Below are 22,692 nucleotides of genomic sequence, written 5' to 3'. Positions count from 1 at the left end.
TCTGCCTTCGGCTCAGGGCATGGTCCCAGCATTCAGGAATCAAGTCCCACATCAGGCTCCTCCGTTGGGAGCCTGCTTCTTCCTCACCCACTCCCCTGCTTATGTTCCCTCTCTCGCTGGCTGTCTCTCTGTTGCATAAATAAATAAAATATCTACCAAAAAAAAAGAAGCCCACATCCCTAAGATCCCTATAAAATAAGGGCACAAGGCCTGGGTCCCAGTCAATAATGTGGGCTCTGGACAACCCCACAACCTCTCCTCATCAGAATGATGAGAAGGAGAAATCCCCCTCAGCAAAGAAAAGACAATGAGTCTGTGGCCTCTGCCACAGAACTAATGGATATGGATATAACCAAATTATCCGATATGGAATTCAGAGTAACAATGGTCAAGATGATGTGTAGACTTGAAAAAAGTATTACGAAAATGTTAATGAGAAAATAGAATCTCTAAGGGCGGAAATGAGAACGAATCTGGCAGAAATTAAAAATTCTATGAGCCAAATGCAGTCAAAACTATAGGCTCTGATGGCCAAGGTGAATGAGGCAGAAGAACGTATGAGCTAATTGGAGGATGGGTTAGTAGAATAAAAAGCTAAAATAGAATCTGGACTCAAAAAAATCCATGCTCAGGAAAGTAGGATACGGGAGATTACTGACTCAATGAAATGTTCCAATGTCAGAATCATAGGCATCCCCGAGGGGGTGGAGAAAAAAAGAGGTCTAGAAGAGATATTTGCAAAAATTGTAGCTGAAAACTTCCCCAATCTAGCAAGGGAAACAAGCATTCATGTCCAAGAGGCAGAGAGGTCCCCTCCCAAGCTCAAACACAACAAACCTATGCCACGTCACGTCATAGTGCAATTCGCAAATATTAGATCCAAGGATACAGTATTGAAAGCGGCCAGAGCAAAGAAATTTTCTCACGTACCAAGGCAAAGGTGCCAGAATGACAGCAGACCTGTCTACACAGACCTAGAATGAGAGAAAGGGTTGTGGGGACATTTTTAAAGCTCTTTCAGAGAAAAACATGCAGCCAAGGATCCTCTATCCAACAAGGCTGTCATTCAGAATGGATGGAGAAATAAAGACCTTCCAGAATCACCAGACATTGACCAATTTTGTAACCATGAAAACAGTCCTACAGGAGATATTAAGGGGGGTTCTATAAACGTAAAAAGGCCCCAAGAGTGACACAGAACAGAAAGTCACAATCTATAGAATCAAAGTCTTTACTGGCAACATGGCATCATTAAAATCATATCTCTCAATAATCAGTCTTAATGGAAATGGCCTAAATACTCCCATAACACGCCACAGGGTTGCAGATTGGATAAAAAGACATGACCCATCCGTTTGCTGTCTACAAGAGACTCATTTGGAACCTAAAGATACATTCACACTGAAAATAAAGGGATGGAATACCATCTTTCACACCAATGGACCTCAAAAGAAAGCTGGGGTAGAAATTCCCATATCAGACAGATTGGATTTTAAATTAAGTCTATAGTTACAGTCTCAGAAGGGCACTATATTATTCTTAAAGGATATATACAAGTGCATATGACAATTATAAATGTATATGCCCAACAGGGAGCAGCAAGATACACAAGCCAACTCTTATCCACAATAAAGAGACATATAGATAAGAATACACAAATAGTAGGAGACTGCAACATTCCAATATCAGCAAAAGACAGATCACCTAAGCAAGAAATCAGCAAGGAAACAAGAGCTTCGAATGTCATACTCGAGTTGGACCTCATAGATATATATAGAACACTACACCCCAGAACCAAAGAATACTTAATCTATTCTAATGCCCATGGAACATTTTCAAGAATAGACCATGTTCTGGGACACAAAACAGTTCTCAACGGATACCAAAAGACTATAATTATACCTTGCATATTCTAAGAACACAAAGCTCGGAAATTTGAACTCAACAAAAAGGAAAAATTTGGAAGAAACTCAAACACTTGGAGACTAAGAACCATCCGGCTCAGGGATGCCTTGATACACCGGGAAATGAAAACTCAAATTAAACAATTTATGGAGACCAACGAGATTGAAAACACAGTGGTCCAGAACCTATGGGATACAGCAAAGGCAGTCCTAAGGGGGAAATATATAGCCATCCAAGCTCACTCAAAAGACTAGAAAAATCTAGGGGCCCCTGGGTGGCACCGCGGTTAAGCGTCTGCCTTCGGCTCAGGGCGTGATCCCGGTGTTGTGGGATCGAGCCCCACATCAGGCTCCTGTGCTGTGAGCCTGCTTCTTCCTCTCCCACTCTCCCTGCTTGTGTTCCCTCTCTCACTGGCTGTCTCTATCTCTGTCAAGTAAATAAATAAAATCTTTAAAAAAAACAAAAGAATAGAAAAATCTAAAATGCAGTTTTTATATTCTCACCTCAAGAAGCTGGAACAGCAACAGAGGGACAGGCCAAATTCATGCACGAAGAAGCAGCTGACCAAAATTAGAGCAGAAATCAATGAATTAGAAACCAGAAGTACAGTACAGCAGATCACCAGAACTAGAAGCTGGTTCTTTGAGGGAATCAATAAAATTGAGAGACCGCTGGCAAATCTTATCCAAAAGAACAGAGGAAGGACCCAAATCAATAAAATTATGAATAAAAATAGAGAGGTCACATCCAACACCAATGAAATTACAGTATTATTAGAAACTTTTATCAACAGCTCTATGCCAATAAATTAAGCAATCTGGAAGAGATGGAGGCCTTCCTGGAATCCTACAAACTACCAAGACTGAAACAGGAAGAAATTGATTTTTTAAACAGGCCAATTAATTATGAAGAGTTTGAGTTAGTGTTAAACAACATTCCAAATAACAAAACTCCAGGCCTGGACGGTTATTCTGGGGAATTAAACCAAACATTCAAAGAAGAAATAATACCTATCTCCTAAAGCTATTTCAAAAAATAGAAACATAAGGAAAGCTACCATACTCATTCTATGAGGCCAATATTACCTTGATCCCCAAACCAGGCAAAGACCCCATCAAAAAGGAGAATTACAGACCAATTTCCCTAATGAATATGGACGCCAAAATCCTCAACAAGATCCTGGCTCATAGAATCCAACAGTACATTAAAAGGATTATCCATCATGACCAAGTGGGATTCATCCCTGTTTTGCAAGCATGGTTCAACATTCGCAAATCAAACAGCATGATACATCATATCAACAAGAAAAGACTCAGGAACCATATGATCCTCTCAATTGATGCAGAAAACGCATTTGACAAAATACAGCATCCTTTCCTGATTAAAACGCTTCACAGTGTAGGAATAGAGGGTACATTCCTCAATTTCATAAAAACCATCTATGAAAAGCCTAAGCAAAAAACATTCTCAATGGGGAAACGCTGGAAGCCTTTCCCTTAAGATCAAGAACACGACAAGGATGCCCACTCTCGCCACTATTATTCAACATAGTACTAGAAGTCCTTGCAAGAGCAATCAGACATCAAAAAGGGATAAAAGGTATCCAAATCAGCAAAGAAGAAGTCAAAATGTCCCTCTTCGTAGATGACATGATACTTTGTATGGAAAACCCTAAAGAATCCACCCCCAAAATACTAGAAGTTATAGAGCAATTCAGTAATGTGGCAGGATACAAAATCAATGCTCAGAAATCATTTGCATTCCTATACACGGATAATGAGACTGAAGAAAGAGAAATTAGGGAATCCATCCCATTTACAATAGCACCAAGAACCGTACGTTGTCTTGGAATTAACTTAACCAGAGACGTAAAGGACCTATATTCTAGAAACTATAAATCACTCTTGAAAGACATTGAGGAAGACATAAAAAAATGGAAAAATATTCCATGCTCATGGATCAGAAGAATTAACATAGTTAAAATATCCATGCTACCCAGAGCAATCTACACATTCAATGCTATCCCGATCAATATAACAATGACATTTTTCAAAGAACTAGAACACATAGCACTTAAATATGTATAGAACCAGAAAAGGCACCGAATCACCAAAGATGTGTTGAAAAGGAAAAACAATGCTGGGGGCATCACAATGCTGGATTTCGAGCTGTACTACAAAGCTGTGATCCAAAAGACAGCATGGTCCTGGCACAAAAACAGACACACAGACCAATGGAACAGAATGGAGAATCCAGAAATGGACCCTCGGCTCTTTGGGCAACTAATCTTTGATAAAGCAGGAAAAAGCATCTGGTGGAAAAAAGACAGCCTTTTCAGTAAATGGTGTTGTGAAAATTGGACAGCTACATGCAAAAGAATGAAACTTTACCACTCTCTCACACCATACACAATGATAAACTCCAAATGGATGAAAAACCTTGATGTGTGACAGGAATCCATCAAAATCCTAGAGGAGAACATAGGCAGCAACCTCTATGACATCGGACAAAGCAACTTTTTCATGGCACATCTCCAAAGGCAAGAGAAACAAAAGATAAAATGAATTTGTGGGACTTTATGAAGATAAAAAGCTTCTTCACAACGAAGTAAACAATTAAAAAAACTAAGACGCAGCCCAGAGAATATGAGAATATATTTGCAAATGATGGTACAGATAAAAGACTGGTATCCAAGATCTATAAAGAACTCCTCAAACTCAATACACGAGAAACAAATAAACAAATCATAAAATGGGCAGAAGATATGAACAGGCACTTTTCCAATGAAGACATACAAATGGCTAACAGACACATGAAAAATGTTCAAAATATTAGCCATCAGGGAAATTCAAGTCAAATCCCAACTAAGATATCGCCTTGTGCCAGTTAAATGGCAAACATTGACAAGGCAAGAAACAACAATTTCTGGAGAGGATGTGGAGAAAGGGGATCCCTCCTACCTATTTCATGGGAATGCAAGTTGGTACAGCCACTCTGGAAAACAGTGTGGAGGTTGCTTAAAAAGTTAAAAATTGAGATACCCTATGACCCAGCCATTGCACTACTGGGTATTTACCCCAAAGATACAGACATAGTGAAGAGAAGGGCCATATGCACCCCAATGTTCATAGCAGCAATGTCCACAATAGCCAAATCGTGGAAACAATCAAGATTCCCTTCAACAGATGACTGGATTAAGAATTTGCGGTCCATATATACAATGGAATATTACTCAGCTATCAGAAAGAACGAGTTCTCAACATTTGCTGCACCATGGACGACACTGGAGGAGATAATGCTAAGTGAAAGAAGTCAAGCAGAGAAAGACAATTATCACATGATTTCTCTCATCTATGGAACATAAGAACTAGGAAGATAGGTAGGGGAAGAAAGGGATTAAGAAAGGGGGTAATCAGAGGGAGAATGAAGCATGAGAGACTAAGGACTGTGAGAAACAAACTGAGGGCTTCAGAGGGGAGGGAGGTGGGGGAATGGGATGGACTGTTGATGGGTTGTGAGGAGGGCACGTGTTGCATGGTACACTGGTGTTAAACACAACTAATGAAGCATTGAGCTTTACATCAGAAACCGGGGATGATGGTATGGTGACTAACATAATACAATAAAAAAAAAACATTAAAAAGAGTATGAAATGTTATGAATGCCTAGCTGCATTGCTGCTTTAGAAATATACCTGACATTTGATAGAAAATAATTTCTATTTTTTTGTAAAAGAAGGTAATGATTTTATTTAACTTTTTAAAAAAATATTTGTTTAAATTCAGTTTAATTAACATATGCTGTATTATTAGTTTCAGAGGTAGAAATCAGTGATCGATCAGTTGCATATAACACCCAGTGCTCATACATCATGTGCGCTCCTTTTTTTTTTTCTTAATGTTTTTTTAAATTATATTGTTAGTCACCATACAGTATATCCCGGTTTCAGTTGTAAAATTCGATGATTCATTAGTTGCGTAAAACACCTTGCACCATGCAATTCATGTCCTCCTCACGACCCATCAGCAGTCTATCCCATTCCCCCACCTCGCTCCGCTCTGAGGCCCTCAGTTTGTTTCTCAGAGTCCATAGTCTCTCATGATTCATCCCCCCTTTTGATTACCGCCCCTTTCATTATCCCTTTCTTCCCCTACAGATCTTCCTATTTCTTATGTTCCATAGGTGAGAGAAACCATATGATNATAGATGAGAGAAACCATATGATAATTGTCTTTCTCTGCTTGAATTATTTCACTTAGCATTATCTCCTCCAGTGCCGTCTATGTTGCAGCAAATATTTTGAGAACTCGTTCTTTCTGATAGCTGAGTAATATTCCATTGTATATATGGACCAAACCTTCTTAATCCAGTCATTTGTTGAAAGGCATCTCGGTTCCTTCCATGATTTAGCTATTGTGGACAAAGCTGCTATGAACATTGGGGTGCGTATGGCCCTTCTCTTCACTACATCTGTATCTTTGGGGTAAACACCCAGTAGTGCAATGGCTGGGTCAAAGGGTAGCTCAATTTTTAACTTTTTAAGTGACCTCCACACTGTTTTGCAAAGCGGCTGTACCAACTTGCATTCCCATGAAATAGGTAGGAGCGATCCCCTTTCTCACCTCCTCTCCAACAATTGTTGCTACATTCCTTGTCTATTTTTGCCATTCTAACTGGCATAAGGTAGTATCTCAGTGTGGTTTTGATTTGAATTTCCCTGATGGCTAATGATTTTGAACATTTTTTCATGTGTCTGTTAGCCATTTGCATGTCTTCATTGGAAAAGTGCCTGTTCATGTCTTCTGCCCATTTTTTTTACTTGTTTATTTGTTTCTTGTGTATTGAGTTTGAGATGTTCTTTGTAGATCTTGGATACCAGTCCTTCATCTGTACTGTCCTTTGCAAATATATTCTCCCATTCCGTGGGATGCCTCTTAGTTCTTTTGACTGTTTCCTTAGCTGTGCAGAAGCTTTTTATCCTGATGAAGTCCCATAAGTTCATTTTATCTTTGTTTCTCTTGCCTTTGGAGATGTGTCATGAAAAAGGTTGCTCTGCCCGATGTCATAGAGGTTGTTGCCTATGTTCTCCTCTAGAATTTTGATGGATTCCTGTCTCACATTGAGGGCTTTCATCCATTTGAAGTTTACTTTTGTGTATGGTGTGAGAGAGTGGTCAAGTTTCATTCTTTTACATGTAGCTGTCCATTTTTCCCAGCACCATTTATTGAAGAGAATGTCTTTTTTCCACCGGATGTTTTTTCCTGCTTTATCAAAGATTAGTTGCCCAAAGAGCCAAGGGTCCATTTCTGGGTTCTCTATTCTGTTCCATTGGTGTATGTGTCTGTTTTTGTGTCAATACCATGCTGTCTTTGTGATCACACCTTTGTAGTACAGCTCGAATCCGGCATTGGGATACCCCCAGCTTTGTTTTTCCTTATCAACAGTTTCATGGAAATTCAGGGCCTTTTCTGTTTCCATACAAATTTAAGGACTATTTGTTCCAGTTCTTTGAAAAATGTCCTAGGTATTTTGATTGGGATACCATTGAAAGTGTAGATTGCTCTGGGTAGCATGGACATTTTAACTATGTTAATTCTTCCAATCCATGAGCATGGGATATTTTTCCATCTTTTTATGTCTTCCTCAATGTCTTTCAAGAGTGATTTATAATTTTTAGAATATAGGTCCTCTACGTCTCTGGTTAAGTTAATTCCAAGGTAACGCATGGTTTTTGGTGCTATTGTAAATGGAATGCATTCTGTAATTTCTCTTTCTTCAGTCTCATTATTCATGTATAGAAATGCAACTGATTTCTGAGCATTGATTTTGTATCCTGCGACGTTATTGAATTGTTCTATAACTTCTAATAGTTTGGTAGTGGATTCTTTTGGGTTTTCCTTATAGAGTATCATGTAATCTGTGAAGAGAGACATTTGATTTCTTCTTTACCAATTTGGATACGTTTGATACCTTTTTGTAGTCTCATTGCTGTTGGAAGGACTTCTAGTACTATGTTGAATAATAGTGGCGAGAGTGGACATCCTTGTCGTGTTCCTGATCTTAAGGGAAAGGCTTCCAGCTTTTCCCCATTGAGAATTTTATTTGCTTAGGCTTTTCATGGATGGTTTTCATGAGATTGAGAAATGTACCCTCTATTCTTACACTCTGAAGGGTTTTAATCAGGAAAGGATGCTGTATTTTGTCAAATGCTTTTTCTGCATCAATTGGGAGGATCATATGGTACCTGAGTCTTTTCTTGTTGATATGATGTATCACATTGATTGATTTGCGANCTGTGCTGTTGGAAGGACTTCTAGTACTATGTTGAATAATAGTGGCGAGAGTGGACATCCTTGTCGTGTTCCTGATCTTAAGGGAAAGGCTAATAGTGGCGAGAGTGGACATCCTTGTCGTGTTCCTGATCTTAAGGGAAAGGCTTCCAGCTTTTCCCCATTGAGAATTTTATTTGCTTAGTCTGAAGGGTTTTAATCAGGAAAGGATGCTGTATTTTGTCAAATGCTTTTTCTGCATCAATTGGGAGGATCATATGGTACCTGAGTCTTTTCTTGTTGATATGATGTATCACACTGTTTGATTTGCGAATGTTGAACCACACTTGCATCCTAGGTGAATCCCAATTGGTCATGATGGATAATCCTTTTAATGTACTGTTGGATTCTATAAGCAAGGATCTTGTTGAGTATTTTGGCATCCATTTTCATTATGGAAATCGGTCTGTAATTCTCCTTTTTGATGGGGTCTTTGCCTGGTGTGGGGATCAAGGTAATATTGGCCTCATAGAATGAGTTTGGTAGCTTTCCTTCTGTTTCTATTTTTTGAAATATCTTTAGGAGAATAGGTATGATTTCTTCTTTGAATGTTTGGTAGAATTCCTCAGGAAAACTTTCTGGGCCTGGAGTTTTGTTATTTGGAATGTTGTTTATCACTGACTCAATCTCTTCATAATTAATTGGCCAGTTTAAGAAATCTATTTCTTCCTGTTTCAGTCTTGGTAGTTTATAGGTTTTCAGGAAGGCCTCCATCTCTTCCAGATTGCTTAGTTTTTTGGCATGTATCTGTTGATAAAAATTTCTAATAATCCTTCAAATTTCAATGGTGTTGGTCGTGACCTCTCCTTTTTCATTTATAATTTTATTAATTTTGTTCCTTTCTCTATTCTTTTGGATAAGTCTTTCCAGTGGTATGTCAATTTCATGGATTCTCTCAAAGAACCAGCTTCTAGTCCTGTTGATTTCCTCTACGGTACTTCTCGTTTCTAATTCATTGATTTCTGCTGTAATTTTGCTCAACTGCTTCCTCCTGAGTGGATTAGGCCTGTCCCTCTGTTGCTGTTCCAGCTTCTTGAGGTGATAATATAAAAACTGCATTTCAGATGTTTCTATTCCATAGAGTTAGGCTTGGATGGCTATGTATGTCCCCCTTAGGACTGCCTTTGCAGTATCCCATAGGTTTTGGACCAAGGTGTTTTCATTCTCGTTGGTTTTCATAAATTGTTTAAAATGATTTTGATTTCCTGGTTTATTGAGTCATTCTTGAGCAGGATGGGACTTAGTCTCCAAGTGTTTGAGTTTCTTCCAGGTTTTTCCTTGTGTTTGAGTTCCAATTTCAGAGCATTGTGATCTGAGAATATGCATGGGATAATTTCAATCTTTTGGTATCGGTTGAGACCTGTTTTGTGTCCCAGAACATGATCTATTCTTGAGAATGTTCCATGGGCATTAGAATAGAATGATATTCTTTGGTTCTGGAGTGTAGTGTTCTATATATATCTATGAGGTCCAGTCATCGAGTATGGCATTGAATGCCTTTGATTCTTTGCTTTGTTTATACTAGGGTGTTCTGTCTATTTCTGATAGTGGGGTGTTGTGGTCCCCTACTATTTATGTGCTTTTATCTATATGTCTCTTTATTCTGGTTAAGAGTTGGCTGGTGTTTGTTGCTCCTCCCCTGTTGGGGGCATATACATTTATAATTTCATATCCACTTTTTGGATACATCTTTTGAGAATAACATAGTCCTCTTCTGTGTCTCTCTCTATAGCCTCTATTTTAAATTCCAATCTATCTGATATGAGAATTGCTACTCCAGCTTTCTTTTGAGGTCCATTTGCGTGGAAGACGGTACTCCATCCCCTTATTCCAAGTCTGAATGCATCTTTGGGTGCAAATTGAGTCTCTTGTAGACAGCAAATAGATGGGTCATGTCTTTTTATCCAATCTGCAACCCTGTGGCGTTTTATGTGAGCATTCAAGCCATTTAGATTGAAAGACATTATTTAGAGATATGATTTTAATGATGCCACGTTGCCAGTAAGTCTTTGTTTGTATCAGTTGTGACTCCCTGCAATGTATCACTCTTGGGGCCTTTTTGCCTTTATAGAAGCCCCCTTAATATCTCCTGTAGGGCTAGTTTCATGGTTACAAAATTGGTTAATGACTGGCGATTCTGGAACGTCTTTATTTCTCCATCAGTTCTGAATGACAGCCTTACTGGATAAAGGATCCTTGTCTGGCATGTTTTTCTCTGAAAGAGCTTTAAAAATGCCCCCCAAAGCCTTTCTCTCATTCCAGGTCTCTGTAGACAGGTCTGTCGTAATTCTGATACCTGAGAAATTTCTTTGCCCTGGCCGCTTTCAATACTGTATCCTTGGGTCTAATATTTGCGAATTGCACTATGACGTGACGGGGCATAGGTTTGTCATGGTTGAGCTTGGGTGGGGTCCTCTATGCCTCTTGGACATGAATGTTTGTTTCCCTTGCTAGATTAGGGAAGTTTTCAGCTACAATTTCTTCAAATATCTCTTCTAGATCTCTGTTTTTCTCCACCCCTCATGGTTGCCAATGATTCTGTCATTGGATTGTTTCATAGAGTCAGTAATCTCCCCTAATCTACATTTGTGGGCGTGGATTTTTTTAAGACCAGCTTCTATTTTCATTTTTTCTTCTACTAACCCATCCTCCAATTCACTAATGCGTTCCTCTGCCTCGGTGACCCTGGCCGTCAGAGCCTCTCGTTTTGACTGCATTTGGCTCATAGAATTTTTAATTTCTGTCAGATTCACTCTCATTTCTGCCCTTAGGGGTTCTATTTTCTCAGTAACATTTTCATTAATACTTTTTTCAAGTCTACTCATCATCTTGACCATTGTTGCTCTGAATTCCATTTCTTATAATTTGGTTTCAACTATATCTATTATTTCTGTGGCAGAGGCCACAGACTCATTGTCTTTTCTTTGCTTGGGGGGGGGACTTCTCCTTCTCATCATTCTGATAAGGAGCGATTTTGGGGTTGTCCAGTTCTGAAATTATTGCCTGGGACCCAGGCCGTGCACCCTTGTTTTAGAGAGATCTCAGGGATGTGGGCTTCTTCTTTAAGGATTTTATTTATTTATTTATTTGAGGGAGAGAGACAGACAGCAAGAATGGGAACACAAGCAGGGGAGTGGGAGAGGAAGAAGCAGGCTCCCAGCAGAGAAGCCCGATGAGGGACTTCTTTCCAGAACGCTGTGATCACGCCCTAATCCGAAGACAGGTGCTTAATGACTGCGCCACCCAGGCACCCAGGATTTTGGGCTTCTTGATTTTTCAGCCTGCCTTCTGGGGGAGGGTCCTGCCACGCCAAAAGTCAGGAAATCCTGTTAGGGTAGAGTCTCCGTGTTCCCTGCGAGGGGGGATGGGGATGGGCCGCTGTGAGCTGGTATTTCCAGGCTTTTGTTCTCTGGTCGCTTTCCCTGGCGGGCTGCTGTGCCTCTTATGAGAATCAGAGCAGTAGCAGCCTAATCTCAGCCTCTGTCTCAGAACAGAGGGAACACGGAAAGTTCTCCACTGATGTTCTGGCCACTTTAACTCTTTTTGTCTTGGTTCTCTCAACCCTGCATCATCCCGGGCTGAGCGCACTGCACCCGGCGTCCCAGCCCTCACTTCCAGAGCCGGCGCGTCTCTGTCCTTTGTGTTTCTAACATCACCAGCCACCAGCCGCCAGCCAACCCGTGCACACTCCCGGAGCTCCCGGTCTCAGTCTGGCACCAGTGAGCACACCGGAGTTCCGAGTTCCTTGTGATGCTTGGTAGCGCGCGCTCCCGGCTCACGGTCTCAGTCTGCTGTCTCAAGGGTGCCTGTCCGCAGTCCGCCCGCTCCCCCGTGCAGGTGGCTACTGCTTCCCGGCACCCAGACATGGCAGCTCACTACCCCTTCCATTTATCTTCCAATATCTGTGCACGGTTTCATGGCTCCCCGCTTCGTACCTCAATACTCAGCACTGGAGATGTTCATTTGTAGAGATCCCAATGTATCTTCCTGCACCTCAGGCTGATTCTGTGGATGTTCAGGCTGGCCTGGTACCTATTCAGCTCCACTCAGTTGACCAGCTGAAAAAGGGGTCCCCTACTCCTCGGCCATCATAACTCCAATCCGTGGACCACAACCTCTTAATCCAGTCATCTGTTTAAGTTCATCTCTGTTCCTTCCACGATTTGGATATTGTGGACAAGGCTGCTATGAACATTGGAGTGCATATGACCCTTCTCTTCACTACGTCTCTATTTTGGGGGTAAATACCCTTTAGTGCAATGGCTGGGTCATAGGGTAACTCAATTTTTAACTTAAGGGACCTCCACACTGTTTTCCAGAGTGGCTGTACCAACTTGCATTCCCAACAACAATGTAGGAGGGATCCCCTTTTCACCACATCCTCTCCAAAAATTGTTGCTTCTTGCCTTGTCTATTTTTGCCTTTCTAACTGGTGTAAGGTGGTATCTTAGTGTGGATTTGATTTGAATTTCCCTGATGGCTAATGATTTTGAACATTTTTTCATGTGTCTGTTAGCCATTTGTATGTCATCATTGGAAAAGTGTCTCTTCATATCTTCTGTCCCTTTTTTGATTGTTTATTTGTTTCTCATGTTTTGAGTTTGAGAAGTTCTTTGTAGATCGTGGTACCAGTCTTTTAACTGTAGCATCATTTGCAAATATATTCTCATATTCTGTGGGCTGCCTCTTAGTTTTTTTGACTGTTTCTTTGGCTGTGAAGAAGCTTTTTATCTTGATGAAGTCCCACAAGTTCATTTTATCTTTTGTTTCTCTTGCCTTTGGAGATGTGTCATGAAAAAGGTTGCTTTGTCCGATGTCATAGAGCTTGCTGCCTATGTTCTCCTCTAGGATTTTGATGGATTCCTGTCTCACATCGAGGTCTTTCATGCATTTGGAATTTATTTTTGTGTATGGTGTGAGAGAGTGTTCAAGTTTCTTTCTTTGGCATAGAGCTGTCCGATTTTTCCAACACCATTTATTGAAGAGACTGTCTTTTTTCCACCAGATGTTTTTTCCTGCTTTATCAAAGTTTAGCTGCCCAAAGAGCCGTGGGTCCATATCTGGGTTCTCCATTCTGTTCCATTGGTGTATGTGTCTGTTTTTGTGCCAGTACCATGCTGTCTTTGTGATCACAGCTTTGTAGTACTGCTCGAAATCCGGCATTGGGATGCCCCCAGCTTTGCTTTTCCTTTTCAGAAGTTCCTTGGTGATTCTGTGCCTTTTCTGTTCCATACAAATTTAGGGACTATATGTTCTCGTTCTTTGAAAAACGTCATCGGTATTTTGATTGGGATAGCATTGAAAGTGTAGATTGCTCTGGGTATCATGGACATTTAACTATGTTAATTCTTCCGATCCATGAGCATGGAATCTTTTCAATCTTTTTGTGTCTTCCTCAATGTCTTTCAAGAGTGATTTATTGTTTCTAGAATATAGATCCTTTACGTCTCTGGATAAGTTAATTCCAATGTAAAGAATGGTGTTTGTTGCTATTGTAAATGGGATAGATTCCCTAATTTCTCTTTCTCCAGTATCGTTATTTGTGTATAGAAATGCAACTGATTTCTGAGCATTGATTTTGTATCCTGTCCCATTACTAAATTGCTCTATATAATTCTCATAGTTTGGGAGTGGATTCTTTTGGGTTTTCCATATAGAGTATCATGTCATCTGCAAAGAGAGACATTTTGACTTCTTTGCCTATTTGGATAACTTTTTCTCTTTTTGTTGTCTGATTGCTCTTGCAAGGATTTCTAGTACTATGTTGAATAATAGTGGCGAGACTGGGCATCCTTGTTGTGTTCCTGATCTTAAGGGAAAGGTTTCCAGCTTTTTCCCATTGAGAATTTTATTTGCTGTAGGCTTTTCATGGATGGTTTTTATGAGATTGAGAAATGTACCCTCTATTCCTACAGTCTGAAGGGTTTAAATCAGGAAAGGATGCTGTATTTTGTCAAATGCTTTTTCTGCATCAATTGAGAGGATCATATGGTTTCTGAGTCTTTTCTTGCTGATATGATGTATCACACTGATCAAATTGTGAGTGTTTAACCACGCTTGCATCACAGGGATTTATCCCACTTTGTCATGATGGATAATCCTTTTAATGTACTGTTGGATTCCATTAGCTAGGATCTTGTTGAGGATTTTGGCGTCCATTTTCATTAGAGAATTTGGTCTGTAATTCTCCTTTTGGATGGGGTCTTTGCCTGGTTTGGGGATTAAGGTAATATTGGCCTCATAGAATGAGTTTGGTAGCTTTCCTTCTGTTTCTATTTTTTTGAAATAGCTTTAGGAGAATAGGTATGATTTCTTCTTTGAATGTTTGGTAGAATTCCCCAGGAAAACTTTCTGGGCCTGGAGTTTTGTTATTTGGAAGGTTGTTTATAACTTTTTCAATCTCTTCATAATTAATTGGCCTGTTTAAAAAATCAATTTCTTCCTGTTTCAGTCTTGGTAGTTTATAGGTTTCCAGGAAGGTCTCCATCTCTTCCAGATTGCTTATCTTATTGGCATAAAGCTGTTGATAAAAGTCTCTAATAATCCTTCCAATTTCTTTGGTGTTGGTCATGACCTTTCCTTTTTCATTCATAATTTTATTAATTTGGGTCCTTTCTCTATTCTTTTGGGTAAGTCTTGCACGCGTTTTGTCAATTTTATTGATTCTCTCATAGAACCAGCTTCTAGTTCTGTTGATGTGTTCTACTGTACTCCTGGTTTCTAATTCATTGATTTCTGCTCTAATCTTGCTCAACTGCTCCCTTGTGCATGGATTAGGCCTGTCCCTCTCTTGCTGTTCCAGCTTCCTGAGGTGAGGATATAAAAACTGCATTTTAGATTTTTCTATTGTTTTGTGTGAGGCTTAGATGACTATGTATTTCCCACTTAGGACTGCCTTTGCTGTATCCCATAGGTTTTGGACCATTGTGTTTTCCTTCTCATTGGTCTAATTAAATTGTTTAAATTGATTTTTGATTTCCTGGTTTATCAAGACATTCCTGAGCAGGATGGTTCTTAGTCTCCACGTGTTTGAGTTTCTTTGAAATTTTTCCTTATGGTTGAGTTCCAATTTCAGAGTGTGTGGTCTGAGGATATGCATGGGATAATTTCAGTCTTTTGGCATCAGTTGAGACCTGTTTTTTGACCCAGAACATGGTCTATTCTTGAGAATGTTCCATGGGCATTAGAATAAAATGAGTATTCGTGGGTTCTGGGATGTAGTGTTCTATATATATATCTATGAGGTCCAACTCGTTGAGTATGGCATTCAAAGCTCTTGTTTCTTTGTTTATTTTCTGCTTAGGTGATCTATCTATAGCTGATAGTGGAGTGTTGAAGTCCTCTACTATTAACATATTTTTTATCTATATGTCTCTTTATTCTGGTTAAGATTTGGCTTGTGTATCTTACTGCTCCCCTGTTGGAGGCATATATATTTATAATTGTCATATCCACCTGTTGGATACATCCTTTAAGAATAATATAGTGCCCTTCTGTGTCTCTAACTATAGTCTTTAGTTTAAAATCTAAACTAAAGACTATAGTCTGACATGACAATTGCTACCCCAGCTCTCTTTTTAGGTCCATTTGTGTGAAAGGTGTTATTCCATCCCTGTACTTTCAGTCTAAATGTATCTTTAGGTTCAAAATGAGTGTCTTGTTGACAGCAAATGGATGGGTCATGTCTTTTTATCCAATCTGCAATCCTGTGGCTCTTTATGGGAGCATTTAGGACATTTACATTAAACTGATTATTGAGATATGTGATTTTAATGATGCCATATTGCCAGTAAAGTCTTTGTCTCTACAGATTGTGACTTTCTGTTCCGTATCACTCTTGTGGCCTTTTTACGTTTATAGAACCCCCCTTAATATCTCCTGTTGGGCTGTTTTTGTTGTTAAGAAATTGGTAAATGACTGCCAATTCTGGAAGGTTTTATTTCTCCATCCATTCTGAATGACAGCCTTGTTGGATAGAGGATCCTTGGCTGCATGTTTTTCTCTGAAAGAGCTTTAAAAATGCCCCCCCCAGCACTTTCTCTCATTCTAGTTCTGTGTAGATAGGTCTGCCGTCATTCTGATACCTTTGCCTTGGTACGTGAGAAATTTCTGTGCCCTGGCCACTTTCAATACTGTATCCTTGGGTCTAATATTTGCGAATGGCACTATGATGTTAAGTGGTGTAGGTTTGTCGTGGTTGAACTTGGGAGGGGTCCTCTCTGCCTCTTGGACATGAATGTTTTTTTTTTCCCTTGCTAGATTAGGGAAGTTTTCAGCTACAATTTGTTCAAATATCTCTTCTAGACCTCTGTTTTTCTCCCCCCCACCTCGGGGATACTGATAATTCTGACATTGGAACGTTTCATTGAGTCAGTAATCTCCCTTAACCTACATTCCTGAGTGTGGATTTTTTTGAGCCCAGATTCTATTTTAGCTTTTTCTTCTACTAACCCATCCTCCAATTTCCTGATATGTTCTTCTGCCTCATTCACCTTGGCCATCAGAATCTGTAGTTTTGACTGCATTTGGCTCATAGATTTTTTAATTTCTGCCAAATGCGCTCTCATTTCCATCCTTAGAGATTCTATATTCTCATTAACATTTTTGTTAATACTTTTTTCAAGTCTACACATCATCTTGACCATTGTTACTCTGAATTCCATTTCTGAATTTGGTTATATCCATATCCATTAGTTCTGTGGCAGAGGCCACAGACTCATTGTCTTTTCTTTGCTGGGGGGAATTCCCCTTCTTGTCATTCTGATGAGGAGAATTTTTGGGGTTGTCCAGAGCCCAAATTATTGACTGGGATCCAGGCTGTGTGCCCTTATTTTATGGTGATCTTAGGGATGTGGGCTTCTTGATTTTTCAGCCTGCCCTCTGGGGGAGGGGCCTGCCATGCAATACTCAGGCAACCCTGTTTGGGTAGAGTCTCCGTGTCCCCTGTGCGGGGGAATGGGGATGGGCACACTGTGAGCCGGTCCTTCCAGCCTTTTATTCTCTGGCGGCTTTTCCTGATGGTTTGCTGTGCCTTTCCTTAGGGTCAGAGCAGCAGTGGCCAAATCTCAGCCTCTGTCTCAGAACAGAGGGATTGCGGACTGTTCGCCACTGATGTTCTGGCCAGTTTAACTCTGTTTCTGTTGGTTCTGCTCACCCCTGCAGCATCATGGTATGTGTGCCCCACACCTGGCGTCCCAGCCTTCACTTCCAGGGCCGGTGTGTCTCTGTCCTTTGTACTTCTGATACCGCCAGCCGCCAGCCACCCCCACATGCTCCGAAGCTCCTGCCCTCAGTCTGGTCGTGTGCACTCCTGGCTCACGGTCTCAGTCTTCTCTCTCACAGTGCTGGTCCGTGAGTCCGCCCACTCTCCCGTGCAGGTGGCTACCACTTCACAGTGCCTGAATGTGGTGGCTCCCTCCCCCTTCCATTTATCTTCCAATATCTGTGTGCGGTTTCAGGGCTCCCCGCTCCGTATCTCAATACTCAGGGCTGGAGATGATCATTTGTAGAGATCCACATGTACATTCCTGCGTCTCAGGCTGATTCCATGGATGTTCAGGCTGGTCTGGTACCTAACCAGCTCGACTGAGGGGACCGGCTAAAACAGGGATCCCCTACTCGTCCTCCATCTTAACTCCTCTCTGATAGAAAATAATTTCTAATTTGAGTGCTACCTTGAAGAATATCCCATGAATAACTCAGAAGTTATTTAATCTCTAGTGTCTTCAATGTTTTGCTGTCAAATGTATCCCTCCCTCTTCTCCAAAGGAACAGTTGGGGTTCAAATTCACATTTGCTTGCTCACTGGAATTTTGCTTTTAAAAAATGTCATGCCCCTGTGCGTGGATTTCACATGGGCAGAGAAGAACATAGCCATGGAAATGTCATTCCCAAAGCAACCAGCACTTGGGATCTAATGTAGCATTTGTCTATTTTAATTTGTTTTTTAATAATGTTCTGCTTTTTGTCATTCACTTCCAACTTTAACAACAGTCCAGGGTTAATACAAACCATTTCTGGAATTGCTTCAATATAACTGTTTTTATCTCCGTATAGAATTAGAACAATAGTTTTTTGCTTAAAAATAAAATGGAAGTGTTAAATTTTAGAAACATGCAAGTAAGATTGCCTTAAATATCCTCAAAGTGTGTGTGTGCGTGTTTGTACATATACCCATATTGACATTTACTTTTATGTCGGTTGAAAACTTGAGACTCCCACATAATTATGAACTTTTAATTTGACTGTATTAGTTTTCCAGGGCTTTTTGTAACAATGTACCATACACTGGTTGACTTAAATAACAGAAATTTATTGTCTCACATATACACAAGTCTGTCTCCAAATATCCCCTTGGATTAGGGCCAACTCTAATGGTCTCATTAACTGGGTAAAGACCTTATCTCTAGACAAGATTATATTCTGAGGTGCTGGGGGTTAGACCTTCAACAAATAAAATTTAAAGGTACACAATTAATCCCATAGCATTGACTGAGATCTTCTTTTTTAAAGAAAATACCCATCCTTTAATGGTATGTTTTTATTACAATGTCTTAAAGCAACATTGAATAAACAATCAGATTGTTTATTCAACTTAACTATGAGTTCTATTTTTTCTCTTAGGAGGTAGAGATTATGAACTCATTCTGCTAACCAATGTTTTTTCAAACAGTAAGTATTCAATAAGTATTTGTTGAAGGAACAAAAGCATCATATTCCAAAGAAAGTAAATAGTGACATCATGAGCCCCCTTGATTTGCTTTATTTCTTTAGATGCTGACAGTATGGTTATTGATATGGGGGTTTAAGAAAGAAATCATATTCAGTTACTGGAAGCCCTATTTGCAATATTTTTTTCACAGACTTTCCTAATGTAAAGCTTAAAGCAATGAGCTGAACAGTTTCCCTGTGGTGTGCTCTTATCCTCGGAAATCTAGACATGTGGGTAAATGGGGTTTTGAAATGCTTTATTTTAGCTCCTTTCTTGGTTTTGTCTTTCACTAAAAGTTGAGTAGACAATGTAAGAGGGCCTTGAATTGGCCTTATGGAGAAAAAGTCAGTAATTTGACTGAAAAAAAAATGAGGCAGCTCATTGTTGATTCCTGATCTTGAAGAAGGTAGACAGAGCCCACTCTAATATTTATGAGACAATGTGAAGATAACAGCTCACTCTCAACCAATCAATGTTTCATTTCGACTGAGAATATACACCTCCCTGAACGCCTCATGACCTCCGTGATCTAGTCTGTGTTTATGGCTTTTTAAACCCAAAAAATCTCACTTAAAAGTTAAGGCCAGTCTTTTTAAGACAATTCTTTCAACCAGAGATGAAAACAGAAACATCCATTCCTAGGGAGATGCCAACCCACAGAGCATGCTCAGCCTGGTCCAAGCCCAAAGCAGGAGGCCAAATAGTCATTCACATCTCCCTGTGAAATACTTTAAAATTACTTAATTAATCCATTCAAAGAGAAGGGAAGTGCAGTGATCTCTCCTACTATAGTCTCTCCTTGCCTGCTTGCTAGAAAATAGAATATATTTTGGCAAGACTGAGGCTTGTGTGTTTGTCTGCAGACCTGACTTCCTGATTTTGAAGACAATCATTAGATCTTTATCTTTTAAAGAGAAACACCCTTTTTAAGGTCTGTCTCATTTGAAGTAAGATTATATCACTAAAATTATTAATATATATACATATATATATAGTCATTTAAATATTTTGATATCCATGTGTTTTTCAAAGCTTTCCAAGCCTCCCTCTGTATTCTCATGGTCTCTCATTCAAGATGATAATTGTCAGGCAGACTGGTAGATTTAAGCAAATTACAAAGGGTAGTATTAGTGATAGTGCTGGTAGTGGTATATGTATGTTGGAACTATATGCTTATTTGACATTAAATTTGTAAATATTTTCTCAACTTCAAATGAGATTTTAAACCAAAAAGACCAAAAAAATATTAAGTCTAACCAGAATATAGCACTTACGTTAAAATCACTAAAAACCCTTAAGAAAGTTTGTGGTAAAAGGCCAAAGGAAAAATTCCCTTATGCAAGATTTGCGGTTTACAGGTTGAATAAAAGCCTGGTGAATGGCCTAATGACATCATATTTACATATAATACTTGGATATCACATGCTGCTCTCATCTCACTAATCTAGTAGACAACAAAGTCACAAAATGGGATTGCAGTTGGCTCTATTTAGAGGTGGAGAGGGAGCCCTACAAGTGTTAAAAAGTTGTGTGACAGTCTGAGTTTTTGATGTACTCACTTTTCTTTGTGGAAACACAGTGACAGGGAAAGAGATGAAATCCCATTTATTTCTCCATTAAAAATCTGCACTTTCTGAGCATATGACAACAATAACAATGGCTATCTTGTGTATTGTACTCGGTATGTGTCAGCAGAACCACCACATTGTCCAAATCTAGAAGGCATCATTCACACTGCTCTCTACATAAATGATATCCTCGGGAGTTTGGCAATGCATTGGTACTGTCAAGCTCTGTTCTAAGAACTGTACACATAGTACATCAAAATAATGCTCATAACAACCCTAGGAGGTAAGTACTATTATTATGTCCGCTCAAAAAATGCAGAAACTGAGGTACAGAGTATGTAAATACTTTGTCATTGCAATAGTAAGGGACTGAAAGTAGCCAATACAGACGATCTAAGGGTAGAGGCTATAATTGTAACCAATACACATTATGTAAATCTTGGAAAGGGTTTGTGGCTTTGGAAATGAGATAACAGTGATTGGATGAAGAATACCTGAATGGACTTAGCATTCAAAATGCCTGCTTGAAAAATTCTTCACATTTACTAAACATGAGTTACAAATTTGATGCGAACTTTTACGTTTTCAATGTAAGGAAGAAAACCTCATCAGTTGTAAGAATCACATTGTCTTAAACAACAAATATAGACCAGTTAATAAAAAGGAGAGCTGTTGTTACTAAAATCAGAGAACTAGTCTCTCATGAGCACTCTTGAAAAAGGTGTTGTGACCAATATTATCAACAGGACATCTACAGTAAACACAGTAACATGTTTCTTAAGCCCTGTTTCTAACAATTTTGCTTATATTAATTGATGCCCTAATGCCAAATTAATCTTCCAAAGAAGTAATTATTGAGCTAACCTATGTTAAAACAAAGTAAACCAGTAGTTCATATTCACATTTCCTTGGTGTCCTTCCTTAAGCCAGCAATGGATTATAAATCATCCAAGAGAAAGAAAAAGCCCTTCAGGGACTTTTCTATAAATATAAGCTCTTTCCAGTTAGATTTTGTGGGCTTTTTTAATAATAATATTTTTTATTATATTATGTTAGTCACCATACAGTACATCCTTAGTTTTTGATTTAAAGTTCCATGATTCCTTACATGCTTATAATGCGCAGTGCACCATGCAACACATGCCCTCCTTAATACCCATCACCAGCCTCTCCCATTACATCACCCCTCCCCTCTGAAGCCCTGTTTGTTTCCCAGAGTCCATAGTCTCTCATGGTTCATTCCCCCTTCTATTTACTCCCCATTTCTTCTTCCCTTTCTTCCCCTACCGATCATCCTAGTTCTTATGTTCCATAGATGAGAGAAATCATATGATAATTGTCTTTCTCTGATTGACTTAATTTCACTTAGCATTATCTCCTCCAGTGTCGTCCATGTTGCAGCAAATGTTGAGAATNTTTCTGATAGCTGAGTAATATTCCATTGTATATATGGACCACAACTTCTTAATCCAGTCATCTGTTGAAGGGCATCTCGGCTCCTTCCACGATTTAGCTATTGTGGACATTGCTGCTATGAACATTGGGGTGCATATGGCCCTTCTCTTCACTACGTCTGTATCTTTGGGGTAAACACACAGTAGTGCAATGGCTGGGTCATAAGGTAGCTCAATTTTTAACTTTTTAAGGACCTCCACACTGTTTTCCAAAGTGGCAGTACCAAATTGCATTCCCACCAACAATGTAGGAAGCATCCCGTTTCTCCACATTCTCTCCAACATTTATTGTTTCATGCCTTGTCTATTTTTGCCATTCTTTTTTTTAATAATAATATTTTTATTTTATTATGTTATTCACCTTACAGTACATCCCTGGTTTTCGATGTAAAGTTCTATGATTCATTAGTTGTGTAAAACACCCAGTGCACCATGCAATACGTGCCCTCCTTACTACCCATCACCAGCTAATCACATTCCCCTAACCCCCTCCCCTCTGAAGCCCTCAGTTTGTTTTTCAGAGTCCATAGACTCTCATACTTCATTCCCCCTTCTGATTATGCCCTCTTTCATTTTTGCCATTCTAACTGGTGTAAGGTGGTATCTCAATGTGGTTTTGATTTGAATTTCACAGATGGCTAATGATTTTGAACATTTTTTCATATGTCTGTTAGCCATTTGTATGTCTTCATTGGAAAAGTGTCTGTTCATATCTTCTGCCCATT

The sequence above is a fragment of the Ailuropoda melanoleuca genome, chromosome X, assembly GCF_002007445.2.
Source record: "Ailuropoda melanoleuca isolate Jingjing chromosome X, ASM200744v2, whole genome shotgun sequence".
Lineage (NCBI taxonomy): Eukaryota > Metazoa > Chordata > Mammalia > Carnivora > Ursidae > Ailuropoda > Ailuropoda melanoleuca.
The sequence above is the reverse complement of the archived record's forward strand: the minus strand, read 5'-3'. Positions refer to the sequence as shown.